The sequence below is a fragment of the Nerophis ophidion genome, linkage group LG11, assembly GCF_033978795.1.
Source record: "Nerophis ophidion isolate RoL-2023_Sa linkage group LG11, RoL_Noph_v1.0, whole genome shotgun sequence".
NCBI lineage: Eukaryota > Metazoa > Chordata > Actinopteri > Syngnathiformes > Syngnathidae > Nerophis > Nerophis ophidion.
Genome location: NC_084621.1, coordinates 58,612,272 through 58,626,653, shown reverse-complemented (window position 1 = coordinate 58,626,653; position 14,382 = coordinate 58,612,272). Strand labels below are relative to the sequence as shown.

The 14,382-nt window shown below is 39.5% G+C and overlaps 1 protein-coding gene across 2 annotated transcripts in view; it reads left to right on the top strand.

Moving 5' to 3' along the window:
* Window positions 1–2,963: 2,963 nt before the first annotated feature.
* Window positions 2,964–14,382, top strand: part of LOC133562304 (myelin basic protein-like) — a 67,785-nt gene continuing 56,366 nt past the window's right edge. Inside the window, exon 1 of one of the 2 annotated variants that reach the window (XM_061916348.1) lies at window positions 2,964–3,207. The gene's annotated coding sequence lies outside the window, so the exon portion shown is untranslated. The remainder of the gene's footprint in view (window positions 3,208–14,382) is intronic. The other variant, XM_061916347.1, reaches the window with a different exon arrangement.

Below are 14,382 nucleotides of genomic sequence, written 5' to 3'. Positions count from 1 at the left end.
CCAAAGACTATAAAAAAAATGATACCCATTTCCTCCCTGCTTGGCACTCAGCATCAAGGGTTGGAATTGGGGGTCATATTACCATAAATAATTCCCGGGCGCGGCACCGCTGCTGTCCACTGCTCCCCTCACTTCCCAGGGGGTGATCAAGGGGATGGGTCAAATGCAGAGGACACAATTCACCGCACCTTGTGTGTGTGTGTGTGACAATCATTGGTACTTTAACTTAATTTAACTTAACTTTCAATTAAATAATCCCATGCAAGAAAGGGCGCGGCCAAATTGGGGCGTGGCTCCCAGAGAGTACAGGAAGTCCATCAAATCCATCTTCTTCCGCTTATCCGAGGTCGGGTCGCAGGGGCAGCAGCCTAAGCAGGGAAGCCCAGACTTCCCTCTCCCCAGCCACTTCGTCTAGCTCTTCCCGGGGGATCCCGAGGCGTTCCCAAGCCAGCCGGGAGACATAGTCTTCCCGTGTCCTGGGTCTTCCCGGTGGCCTCCTACAGGTTGGACGTGCCCTACACACCTCCCTAGGGAGGCGTTCGGGTGGCATCCTGACCAGATGCCCGAACCACTTCATCTGGCTCCTTTTGATGTGGAGGAGCAGCGGCTTTACTTTGAGCTCCTCTCGGTTGGCAGAGCTTCTCACCCTATCTCTAAGGGAGAGCCCCGCCACTCGGTGGAGGAAACTAATTTCGGCCGCTTGTACCCGTGATCTTATCCTTTCGGTCATGACCCAAAGCTCTTGACCATAGGTGAGGATGGGAACGTAGATCGACCGGTAAATTGAGAGCTTTGCCTTCCGTCTCAGCTCCTTCACCACAACAGATCGATACAGCGTCCACATTACTAAAGACGCCGCACCGATCCACCTGTCGATCTCACGATCAACTCTTCCCCCACTCGTGAACAAAACTCCTAGGTACTTGAACTCCTCCACTTGGAGCAGGGTCTCCTCCCCAACCCGAAGATGGCACTCCACCCTTTTCCGGGCGAGAACCATGGACTCGGACTTGGAGGTGCTGATTCTCATTCCGGTCGCTTCACACTCGGCTGCGAACCGAACCAGTGTGAGCCATCAGGACCACATCATCTGCAAAAAGCAGAGACCTAATCCTGCGGCAACCAAACCGGAACCCCTCAACGCCTTGACTGCGCCTAGAAATTCTGTCCGTAAAAGTTATGAACAGAATCTGTGACAAAGGACAGCCTTGGTGGAGTCCAACCCTCACTGGAAACGTGTCCGACTTACTGCCGGCAATGCGGACCAAGCTCTGGCACTGATCATACAGGGATTGGACTGCCACAATAAGACAGTCCGATACCCCATACTCTCTGAGCACTCCCCACAGGACTTCCCGAGGGACACGGTCGAATGCCTTCTCTAAGTCCACAAAGCACATGTATACTGGTCTGGCAAACTCCCATGCACCCTCAAGAAACCTGCAGAGAGTATAGAGCTAGTCCACAGTTCCACCACCAGGACGAAAACCACTGTTCCTCCAGTACAGGAAGTGAAGCAGAAAACATGTCAGTTTCACTTCAATCCTTTTCTGACTGTCAGTGTTGTTTTGCGAGTAATGGACAAACCGCAATCTTATTAATTAAAGTAATTTTAAGGAAGTATTTATGAGGAATGAAAACAATTACTTGTAGGTATAATACAATTTAAAGTGTGCTGCAAAAGTAATTTTGTGCCTGCTTAAAGGCCTACTTAAATGAGATTTTCTTATTTAAACGGGGATAGCAGGTCCATTCTATGTGTCATACTTGATTATTTAGCGATATTGCCATATTTTTGCTGAAAGGATTTAGTAGAGAACATCCACGATAAAGATCGCAACTTTCGGTGCTAAGAGAAATGCTCTGCCTCTACCGGAAGTCGCAGACGATGACGTCACATGTTTGGGGGCTCCTCACATATTCACATACGCATAGATTTTAATGGGAGCCTCCAACAAAAAGTGCTTTTCGGACCGAAAAAACGACAATTTCCCCATTAATTTGAGCGAGGATGAAAGATTCATGTTTGAGGACATTGATAGTGACGGACTATAAAAAATATAATAAAAAAAAAAACGCGATTGCATTGGGACAGATTCCGATGTTTTAAGAGACATTTACTATGATAATTCTGGGAAATCCCGTATCTTTCTATTGTGTTGCTAGTGTTTTAGCGAGTTTAATAGTACCTGATAGTCGGAGATGTACGTCCACGGGTGTCTTGACGGCAGTGTCTCAGGGGAGTCGACGGCAGCTTTATGGACGGCACAAGCTCAGTTTTTCTCCGGAAAGAAGCGACTTTTTACCACAATTTTCTCACCGAAACCTGCTGGTTGACTTTCCGTCGTGATTCATGTTTGCTTGACCGCGCTCTGATCCATAGTAAAGTTTCACCTCCGGGAATTTTAAACAAGGAATCACCGTGTGTTTGTGTGGCTAAAGGCTAAAGCTTCCCAACTCCATCTTTTTACTGTGACTTCTCCAATATTAATTGAAAAAATTGCAAAAGATTCAGCAACACAGATGTCCAAAATTCTGTGTAATTATGTCGTTAAAGCAGACGACTTTTAGCTGTGTGTGTGCGCAGCGCTCATACTTCCTAAAAACCTGTGACGTCTTGTGTACACTACGTTTTCAAGACGAAACTCCCGGGAAATTTAAAATTGTAATTTAGTAAACTAAAAAGGCCGTATTGGCATGTGTTGCAATGTTAATATTTCATCATTGATATATAAACTATCAGACTGCGTGGTGGGTAGTAGTGGGTTTCAGTAGGCCTTTAAGTAAGTATTTTTGAGGAATGAAAACAATTACTTGTAGATATAATACAATTTAAAGTGTGCTGCAAAAGTAATTTTGTGCCTGGTTAAGCGATTATTTAATTCCCTCCCCGCGACTTACAAGGATCCATTCAAAAAAAAAGAACATGCACAAACGTGTTCTTAGCCTTCATTTTCCCCTGCTCGCTGCATTCCGCCCCACCCCTCGCAAACATCATCATTACACCAGCGTACCTAAAATCAGGAAGCGCCGACCCACGCCGTTGTTTTTTCTTTTCCTCATTTTGTTTCCCGACACCTTTTTTTTTTTTAAACAACAGCGTCGAGACAAAAGGGAGAAAGGTGGACGTATTTCATGCTGACGACCACCGACTAAAAATTGACAGCGAGACGCAGCTGTGGATGCAGTTGATGGTGTAACAGAAGGGTACGTGCTCACATTCACTCATTCACCAACTATGATGACCAAAACGCTTGGTAAAGACACACAAATATGATGTCAGGGTGTCATGTCCATATGCTTCGATTGCGACATGACTGCAAGTTGGTGTTGGACGGCATTAAACACGTCATCCACCGTCGCCTTGTTTACCACGCCAGCCATACGTCGCCTTTTTGCAACAACACCAACAACAACAAAAAGACGTATTTGGACGGTTTAATCATGTTGTAGTTTATACAAATTACTTTACTTCTTAATAATGTGTCCTCCTACTATTACTACAACTAGGTGGGCGATACTATAATTTCTGGTATCAAACTGATACCAAGGAAATACAAACCCCGTTTCCATATGAGTTGGGAAATTGTGTTAGATGTAAATATAAACGGCATACAATGATTTGCAAATCCTTTTCAACCCATATTCAATTGAATGCACTACAAAGACAAGATATTTGATGTTCAAACTCATAAACTTTATATTTTTTTTGCGAATAATATTTAACTTAGAATTTCACGACTGCAACACGTGCCAAAGTAGTTGGGAAAGGGCATGTTCACCACTGTGTTACATCACCTTTTCTTTTAACAACACTCAATAAACGTTTGGGAACTGAGGAAACTAATTGTTGAAGCTTTGAAAGTGGAATTCTTTACCATTCTTACTTGATATACAGCTTTAGCGGTTCAACAGTCCGGGGGCTTATTGTCGTATTTTAAGCTTCATAATGCGCCACACGTGTTCGATGGGAGACAGGTCTGGACTGCAGGCCGGCCAGGAAAGTACAAACCCTTTTTCCATATGAGTTGGGAAATTGTGTTAGATGTAAATATAAACGGAATACAATGATTTACAAATCATTTTCAACCCGTATTCAATTGAATGCACTACAAAGACAAGATATTTGATTTTGAAACTCATAAACTTCATATATATATTTTTTGCAAATACTAATTAACTTAGAATTTCATGGCTGCAACATGTGCCAAAGTAGTTGGGAAAGGGCATGTTCACCACTGTGTTACATCACCTTTTCTTTTAACAACACTCAATAAACGTTTGGGAACTGAGGAAACTAATTGTTGAAGCTTTGAAAGTGGAATTCTTTACCATTCTTACTTGATATACAGCTTTAGCTGTTCAACAGTCCGGGGGCTTGTTGTCGTATTTTAAGCTTCATAATGCGCCACACGTTTTCGATGGGAGACAGGTCTGGACTGCAGGCCGGCAAGGAAAGTACAAACCCTTTTTCCATATGAGTTGGGAAATTGTGTTAGATGTAAATATAAACGGAATACAATGATTTACAAATCATTTTCAACCCGTATTCAATTGAATGCACTACAAAGACAAGATATTTGATTTTGAAACTCATAAACTTCATATATATATTTTTTGCAAATACTAATTAACTTAGAATTTCATGGCTGCAACATGTGCCAAAGTAGTTGGGAAAGGGCATGTTCACCACTGTGTTACATCACCTTTTCTTTTAACAACACTCAATAAACGTTTGGGAACTGATGAAACTAATTGTTGAAGCTTTGAAAGTGGAATTCTTTACCATTCTTACTTGATGTATAGCTTAAGTTGTTCAACAGTCCGGGGTCTTGTTGTCGTATTTTACGCTTCATAATGCGCCACACATTTTCGATGGGAGACATGTCTGGACTGCAGGCAGGCCAGGAAAGTACCCGCACTCTTTTACTATGAAGCCACACTGTTGTAACACGTGGCTTGGCATTGTTTTGCTGAAATAAGCAGGGGCGTCCATGATAACGTTGCTTGGATGACAACATATGTTGCTCCAAAACCTGTATGGACCATTCAGCATTAATGGTGCCTTCACAGATGTGTAAGTTACCCATGCCTTGGGCACTAATACACCCCCATACCATCACAGATGCTGGCTTTTCAACTTTGAGCCTATAACAATCCGGATGGTTATTTTCCTCTTTGTTCTGGAGGACACCACGTCCACAGTTTCCAAATATAATTTGAAATGTGGACTCGTCAGACCACAGAACACTTTTCCACTTTACATCAGTCCATCATAGATGAGCTCGGGCCCAGCGAAGCCGGCGGCGTTCCTGTGTGTTGTTGATAAATGGCTTCGGCTTTGCATAGTATAGTTTTAACTTGCACTTACAGATGTAGCGACCAACTGTAGTTACTGACGATGGTTTTACGAAGTGTTCCTGAGCCCATGTGGTGATATCCCTTACACACTGATGTCGGTTTTTGATGCAGTACCGCCTGAGGGATCAAAGGTCCATAATATCATCGCTTACGTGCAGTGATTTCTCCAGATTCTCTGAACCTTTTAAAGATGGTATGGACCGTAGATGGTAAAATCCCTAAATTCCTTGCAATAGCTTGTTGAGAAATGTTGTTCTAAAACTGTTCGACAAGTTTAAAAACGTTTATCAGTTTTAACATCAAATATATTGTCTTTGTAGCATATTCAACTGAATATGGATTGAAAAGGATTTGCAAATCATTGTATTCCGTTTAATATTTACATCTAACACAATTTCCCAACTCATATGGAAACGGCGTTTGTACTATGTACAGTATCGCCGATGCCGATAACAATATCCGTCCATCCATTTTTTACCGCTTATTCCCTTTGGGGTCGCGGGGGGCGTTGGTGCCTATCTCAGCTACAATCGGGTGGAAGGCGGAGTACACCCTGGACAAGTCGCCACCCCATCGCAGGGCCAACACAGATAGACAGACAACATTCACACACTAGGGCCAATTTAGTGTTGCCAATCAACTAATCCCCAGGTGCATGTCTTTGGAAGTCGGAGGAAGTCGGAGTACCCGGAGGGAACCCACGTATTCACGGGGAAGACATGCAAGCTCCCGAGCCCGGGATTGAACCCAGGACTACTCAGGACCTTTGTATTGTGAGGCAGACACACTAACCCCTGTCGCACCGTTCTGCCCTGTAACAGAACAGTAAACACATAATACATAAAAAAAATACCATAGTAAGGATACAAATATTAAATACATAATCTTTGTCTTTTAAAAAAAAAGGGTTGAAGATTTTCATCATAATTCTTGTTTTGTGTATTTTGTGAACACTTTTAGTTTGAACTGTCCCTGAAACTGAATCATATTGGTGCTTTGTTAGATTTCTTTGGGTAATCCGTTCCATAATTGAATTCCACATACTGATATACTAAAGGTTTTAAGTGTTGTATGAGCATACAAATGTTTAAATAAATTGTTCCTCTAAGGCAGGCCTTGGCAATTATTTTGACAAATGGATGGACATACATTTTGCTTGAGTGAAAAATCAAAAGATCAAAATATGTCAACAACAGTAAAAACTAATACTGGGCCTAAGAAAACATTCTCTGAATTTGTTAATGTAGCAATACAGTTGTCATCGACTTACCGGCTTAACTGTAACTTAACTCCGTGACACAGCTTTTGACTGAACACGCTTCTATCTCAAATCCACCAACCATCAAAATTAATTCATTCAATTCATTCCATGCTTGGCCCCTAAAACATCACATTTTTAACATGCCTTTTTAAAAAACAACAATAACTTTTTAGATTAAAAAAATAAGGTATGGAACACAATCCAAAAAAGTGTTCTGCTAACAACTAAGGTAGTTTTAATAATAATAATGTATATAATTTACTTTTGAAAGTGGACTATTAGAGTATCTCTTTTGAGCTGCTTCTTTGCCAAACACACCATCAGCAGCCCTTCCATATTTTCATGGATACATGCTTGTTTATTTCTTGGCTGTCGTTAGACTCATTGTGCTTCAGTATGTTGTGGAGTAACAGGGATACCGCTCAAACTATTTTGCCAAGTCAACTAAACCTGTGATTCCCAGATTCTTGGCTCAATCTAACGGTACGTCAAAGAATAATTAAATTAAATATTGTGATGCCGTGACTCGAGCCGTTGTCAAAGGTTTATCGGCCTTCAGTGGACTACTGCAGGCCGCGGTCGACGCCAACAACACAAACAGTACCGTCTTACTTTGTTATTTAAATCCCTCCCAGCCAATCAACACGTAGAACGCATGTAAACAAAGACAAACATTATCCTCATCCTCATATTCAAACAGTTATACTGTTCAAACTGTGTGTAACACTACAGCGGGCATAACTATTAAATATACTTAAGGATTGCTTATTATTTTTATTGGATAGTAGTTTATTTCAATTGTTAGTTTTTCCTTTATTATATCTCTTGTGTTATTTATTTCACCCCATATTTGTTCCCACTACCGCACCTTAAGTTGGAGTCTTTAATCTTGTTATATGCAAATATAATGACAATAAAGTCCATTCTATTCTATTGTTAAGTGATGTCTATTTGCGTTGGCCCTGCGATAAGGTGGCGACTTGTCCAGGATGTACCCCGCCTTCCGCCCGAATGCAGCTGAGATAGACTCCAGCACCCCCCTTGACCCTGAAAGGGACAAGCGGTAGAAAATGGATGGATGGAAGTAAAACCTCTGCCATGTTTTAATGAATGCTTAGGCCTACTACTTTAATGTTGGTCGTTATGGTGGTACTATTAGAGCCAAGTTTTTTCTGAAATTAATTTTTGGTGAAAAAGTTGGAGAACTACTGGACTACACGGTCTGTCATGTTTTTGCTGATTTCTTTCTTTAATTTAATGAATATCATCCGCTTCTTCTTAGCACTGTGCTTCACACTGACTTCCTTCCTTCCTGTGCTTAGAAAACAAGAGTCATGTCAATCTCTATCTATAAGGTAATGCTATCGAGTAAGACGCAATGTTTTGGGTAGATCTAGTGGGGTTCACTGTGACATTTGATATGCCAATTAATGGCGGGAATGATTGCAACTCAAATGTTTACTTGCGTCTTACAGCAACACAATTAGCAAAGTGACAGCTCCTATCTTGAAACACTTTTAATTTGGGACACTCTTAAATTGAAAATAAAATGAAATGAAAATAAAAATTGAAGAGAACTTCACACTAGTGTTGAGACTGATGTGGTGTTGATAATACCGACATTTGTATTGATCTGCCCACCTCTACAACAGTATTAGTACAGCACTATAAAAAACTACTCATGGTGAAAAATGTATGCATTAATTGGGCACATACGAATACCACAAATAAAAACTAATGTTATTGTCGACAGTTATTTTTTATTGTATTGAACGTTATTAAATTACAGTACCAGTGTATTTGAAATGTATCAATGTTTTGCTGATTATCTTGATATCCTGTATCATGGTACACACTTGATAATTGAGTGATCTTAAAACTTTCTCAATTGTTTCTAATCTTTAGTTTAACTTTTCTGTTAATTGGAGCCGTTATTTAGTCATTGTAAAATGCATTTCCATCCATCCATTTTCTACCGCTTATTCCCTTTTGGGGTCGCTGGTGCCTATCTCAGCTACAATCGGGCGGAAGGCGGCTTACACCCTGGACAAGTCGCCACCTCATCGCAGGGCCAACACAGATAGACAGACATCATTCACACTCACATTCACACACTAGGGCCAATTTTAGTGTTGCCAATCAACCTATCCCCAGGTGCATGCACATTTATTTTTTAAATTGAAATGGATATAAAAAAAAAAAACTAAGCTGGTGTTGCATCACAAGTACATGTGAAAGTATCTCTCTATGGTGTGATATCTCACACTCCACTGAAAATATGATTATACACTTTTGGTTTGGCCAGTGTATTGACACAGTAATAATCTACCCTCTGTTTATGATATAGCAATGTGTATTTGGTACAGAATGTGAAACCAAAAACCAAAGAACATTCATGAGTTGTAAAAATAAATTTTTGGAAGTTTTACTACTTTTTCTCAAAAACAGAGTTTTTGATAGGTTTATTCTAACAGAGAGAGAGAGAATGTCAACCAAAACTACGGACAAAAATAATGTAATGTAGGTTTCTGAAAAAAATTGCATTAGATTTAGTGAAACATGTCACAAGCCAAGTGTACTTGGTAAAGTACCTTGTTAGTATAGCTCAGATATTTCTTCTAGTTGGTCACCAGGGGCCATATTCCTAAAGATTTTTTAGTGCAAAGAGTTGCACCTCATGGCCAAATTTTAAGAAAATTCATGATGTTTCGGCCCTGTGATGAGGTGGCCACTTGTCCGGGGTGTACCCCGCCTTCCGCCCGAATTCAGCACCCCCCACAACCCCAAAAGGGACAAGTGGTAGAAAATGGATGGATGGATGATGTTTTCTTAGAATTTCCCCTAAAAGTGAAGAGTAGATCCTTCTAAAGATAGAAGCTATGACTAAAGAATTATGTCTCTTAAGTAAATTTCCAGGGTGAGATCTGTGAAGAGGACTCTTAAGTGGCTTCGGAGTTCCCTAAACAGACAATATGGCGGATGAAACAGGCAGGAGAGATATTCTCCAAACACTGGATGACAGTGAATTAATGAAACGCTATAGATTGGATGGTGCAGGAATCATGTTTGTGGTTGATCTCATTAGAGATGCCTTTACTGTATTTTTCATACTTATCCTTACCAAATACAATTGTTTTGAGGTCAGTATTCACAACCAGAGTTGAGGCGCATTAAAGGGGTCAAATGATTTTTTTTTTCTACATTTAAAACACTTCGTTGTGGTCTACCGTCTACATATGTGATTGTGGTTATCTGTTTGCATAGATTATGTTTATAGACCGTCTTCAAGACGCTTTCAGACTGTTTCTTTAGGATGTGTCGTTTAGTGGGCGGTCTTATTTACGTGGCTCCATCTGGATAGCGTCTTCTCCCTGTCATCTTTCTTGTATTTGTAGTTTTTAGTGTCTCCATAGTGAGTCTACTGACAGACAAGTTGGAACTGTACGCTATTTTACATAAAAAAATGGCAACAGTGGTGGCTGAATACCCCACAACAAGAGGATAAAAAAGAAGGAGCTTATTGACTACAGTGTCGGGGTGGGCTACAGTGGCGGACTCGCGCAAATTTTCGTGATTAAGCACATCCCAAAAAAGGCATCAGCAGGAACCAACAAGTAAGAAAAGTTGGTGTGCATGATATACTGTATAAGCTATGGTGCGGTTTTGTAGCTTACCAAAGTCGTACTAAAACATTTAAACAGATTTTTTTGAGCGCCTTGTGTAATGTTCAATATTCTCAATGAAACATCAAAGTTTTGGGCTTGCTTTGTCAGTGTCATTTTTTGAACAGGCGTCAAAACTTAGGTTAACTCTTCTGTGTGATTGGTCACACTTATGATTACACCATGTACCAAATACAATTATTTTGAGGTCAGTATTCACAACCAGAGTTAATCCGTACTTTAAGTACAATGGGTTATAAGGCACACTGTTGGTTTTTGAGACAATGAAAGGCTTTAAAGTGCGCATTTAGTTAGAAAAATACGGTATTTTTCCAACACAACTCCACATTGGAATGCCACCCGAAATGAAAACCAAACAATGCCACATACACATGGACAACATGTATTTAATCTGATCATCATTCTGATTAAAAAAAAAAAACTGATTATGACGTGCACTTTCATGCATCACAGTACTTTAACTTTTAGTTCGTTTGCAAATTACTTTCCCCCAAAAGTAATTGCGTTAGTCACTCAGTTACCTCATTGTATGAGTAAATAGTTACTCAGCAACATAACTGTGATGTTATTTTTCATTTTCTTATTTTATACACTACTGCGTTCAATATCGTCAAATATGTTTGTATCAACTGTTTAAAGGCATAGAAATAAAAATTAATAAAAAAAACAAAAATCTTCTGTAAAGTAACAAAGTTAAAGGGGACTCTGCACTTCGCTAGACAAATGCCACCGAGCATCGACTAAGTTTTTGGTCAAAAGTTTGCGTTTTTGATAGGTGAATGAATGTTTAATTGTAGTCAGAAAAGTTGCATGTTTTCCAGCAACTAGATTTTCTCTGTCATTATATTGTACAGGTGAAAATCATAAAATTAGAATGTGGTGTAGAAGTCTATTTAGGTCATTAACTTCAAATGTGAAACTCATCTGTGTTATTAACTCATTACATGCAAAGTGAAATGTCAAGTGTCAAGGCTTTGTTTGTTACACTTTTGAACATCATGTTCTGAAATTTTCCAAATTTTCACAAACTATAAGCCATAATCATCAAAACTATAACCAATAAAGGCTCAACTTATCTCACTTTACATGTAATAAGTTAATATATGCTACTAAACGTTACATTATTGTGTGATTTGCACATGATTAAATTCTTCTGAAAAATACACATTTCTTATATATATGAACAAAAAAATTTGTTTTTTCTATTTGCCTCTTGAGACCTCACTGTAGGCTGTCTGTCATGTTACCACTAAACTAAACTAAATTGATCACCATTTCTAATCTGTTTTTTCCTTTTTTTCCAAAATAAGAATTGATAAGAGAACCTTTTAAGGAACCAAATATTTAAGCAAAATCTAAAATGGGATCGGAAACTAAGACATCTTATTCATTTCCATTCCGAATGATCAGTTCAATTTCAAAAATGTGATGAATCTGACTTAAAAAATGGTTGCATTTGCCTTTGGTTTGCAACAGCAACAAGTGTTATGTTGATGTGAGGTGCAATTTGAGTTGAGTGAGGCAACGCGGTTTTCCTGGACATAGCGTGCATAGTACATAAACATTCTTGCCTTTAATTACAATGAGCAAGTAGTTTGCAGTTTGAGAACGCTCACTTTAAATTGACATAGCTACAGCTCATCACAATTATCATGGTCTTGTTGTGTCTGTCAGAGCATGCAGTGAGACAGCATAAGCAGGGCATGACCCGCCCATCCATTCAATCATTTTTAACCTTTAAAAGACCCTTGCCTTTTTCAGAACTATACACCACAATTTGAGCTCTTCCAATCACCTCCATTGTGAGTGGATTGACTTTTATCCTGTATTTGTTCCTCTTTCAAACTGCCAGAAGTGGTTTCTTTTTCACCAAACTTTTTGCTAAAGTGACTTTGTGTGCTTTATGGCCACATAACTTGTCTTTCTATTCATCCATTTTCTACCGTTTGTCCCTTTTGGGGTCGCAGGGGGATGCTGGGGCCTATCTCAGCTGCATTTGGGCGGAAGGCAGGTTACACTCTGGACAAGTCTCCATCTCATCACAGGGCCAACACAGACTGACAGACAACATTTACACTCACATTCACACACTATGGCCAATTTATTGTTGCCAATCACCCTATTTTTTTTGCAACATAATTATTGACTAGAAGAATACTTCACTCATTCAAAACCAAACTAATTAAAAATCTTGTATTTAATGTTTTTTTCTTTGAAATTGTTGTTTTTATTATTGCTATTAAAATAAACAATAATCCCAGAGATGTAAACTATTGACTAATCAGTAGGTAAATAATGCTTTCCCTCACTGTATAATTTTTTCCAGATTGTGTTATGGGTAGGAATGTGCCAATATATCGGCCACCAATCACTAACGGACAATTAATTCTCTATGTGATTGCCATTGCCGATTATTTTGCCATCACCTTTAACTCCTTTATGACTAAAGTACTGTATTTTTAAATTGTATTTTACTATGCAAGTGCAAGGTTCCATCCATCCATCCATTTCCTACCGCTTATTCCCTTATGGGATCGCGGGGGGCGCTAGCGCCTATCTCAGCTTCAATCGGGCGGAAGGCGGGGTACACCCTGGACAAGTCGCCACCTCATCGCAGGGCCAACACAGATAGACAGACAACATTCACACTCACATTCAAACACTAGGGCCAATTTAGTGTTCATGATGATTAATATTCTGATTGGGGTATAAGCACCCCAAAAGTTCACATTTTATATTTTTCCCAAAGTGGACCCATTTTGGAATTTCATATTACTTACTCTACAGACAACTGCAATTCAGTCCAAACCAATATTTTCAATAGTCCAAATTCACGTCTTTTATTTTCCAGATAAAGTCTGAAGTTTGAATGAAAATGAAAACAAATTTAGGGTAAAAGATCCAAGGGTAATGTGGTAGCTTGCCATCGAAAACCCAAATTAGCATACAAATACGCAAATACTCGCAGTTAATATTTTGCTACTGTCATTATAATAAATAAATCAATTCATATACATCAACCAATCAAAGCCACATTTCCTACAGCACTATAAATACATTATCATTTTTAATAATCATTCAATAGATTACTCATAACCTCATGGTAAGGTTACTTTAAATATACATGAATCTAATTCCATTAGCGTTGAGGTTTTTTTTTTATTGAATGTTAACGACTGGGAAATAAATATGACCAGTTTTCCATCAGAGGAGCAGTGGTCACCAGCAAGTTGCAATGATGTGTAGCATACTCTGCTGGCTGACAGAATTGAAGAGAAGTGGTGTGCTTAGAGGGAAGTATTTTTTGCATGTAGTGATTGTTGTTTCTATGCATGGTCTAAAAATAAGTATTTTACATGCACTTGGCTGCTGATATGGCTCCAGCCCAGAATGTCCTTTTGCCAGGCAACGCTCAGCAAATGCTTGGCTTTGATACAACCTACTGGACTTGTAATCCTCACCTTTTTAGTAAATGAGGGATTTTCATTTTTGAAGACATTAAATGCTGTGCTGCATGGCGCATGATAAACACACGGTCATTCACAACTTTTAATATCCTGTGTTTGATTTAAAAACAAATTGTCTCCCACAGAGAGATTTTGTGGAATTATATTGGATTACTGACAAACAAGGACGGCTGCCAGAAGTTGCAGCTTAACCTTCACGTAGTTTTAGGCCAAGGCTCTGTTTTGCAGTGACGACTTAGCTGTAAAACTGCAGGAATGCATTCCTTTGAAATTCACAGGATTTGTCTCAACACACTCTGGGCGATTACATGCTTTGGCATTCCGTTCGCTTTATGAACTTGCAGATTTATACTAATTGATAGACTTCATATTATTTCTCAAAGTTACCAAAATTACGTTTGAATGTGAGCATGCCGCATAGGTTATACATTGCGCATGAGTCAACTTTCATCATTTCTTCCTCCCCCACGTGTGCCGCTTCTTGGTCAACAGGTTGAGTCACATTACCTGCAGTATGAACAGCCCCAGTGCAACTACGCTATTGTTGTTTTTTTGACTGGTGCTGCCAAGCACACTACATCCTGTTTAGCACACCTTGAAATGTGGCAGA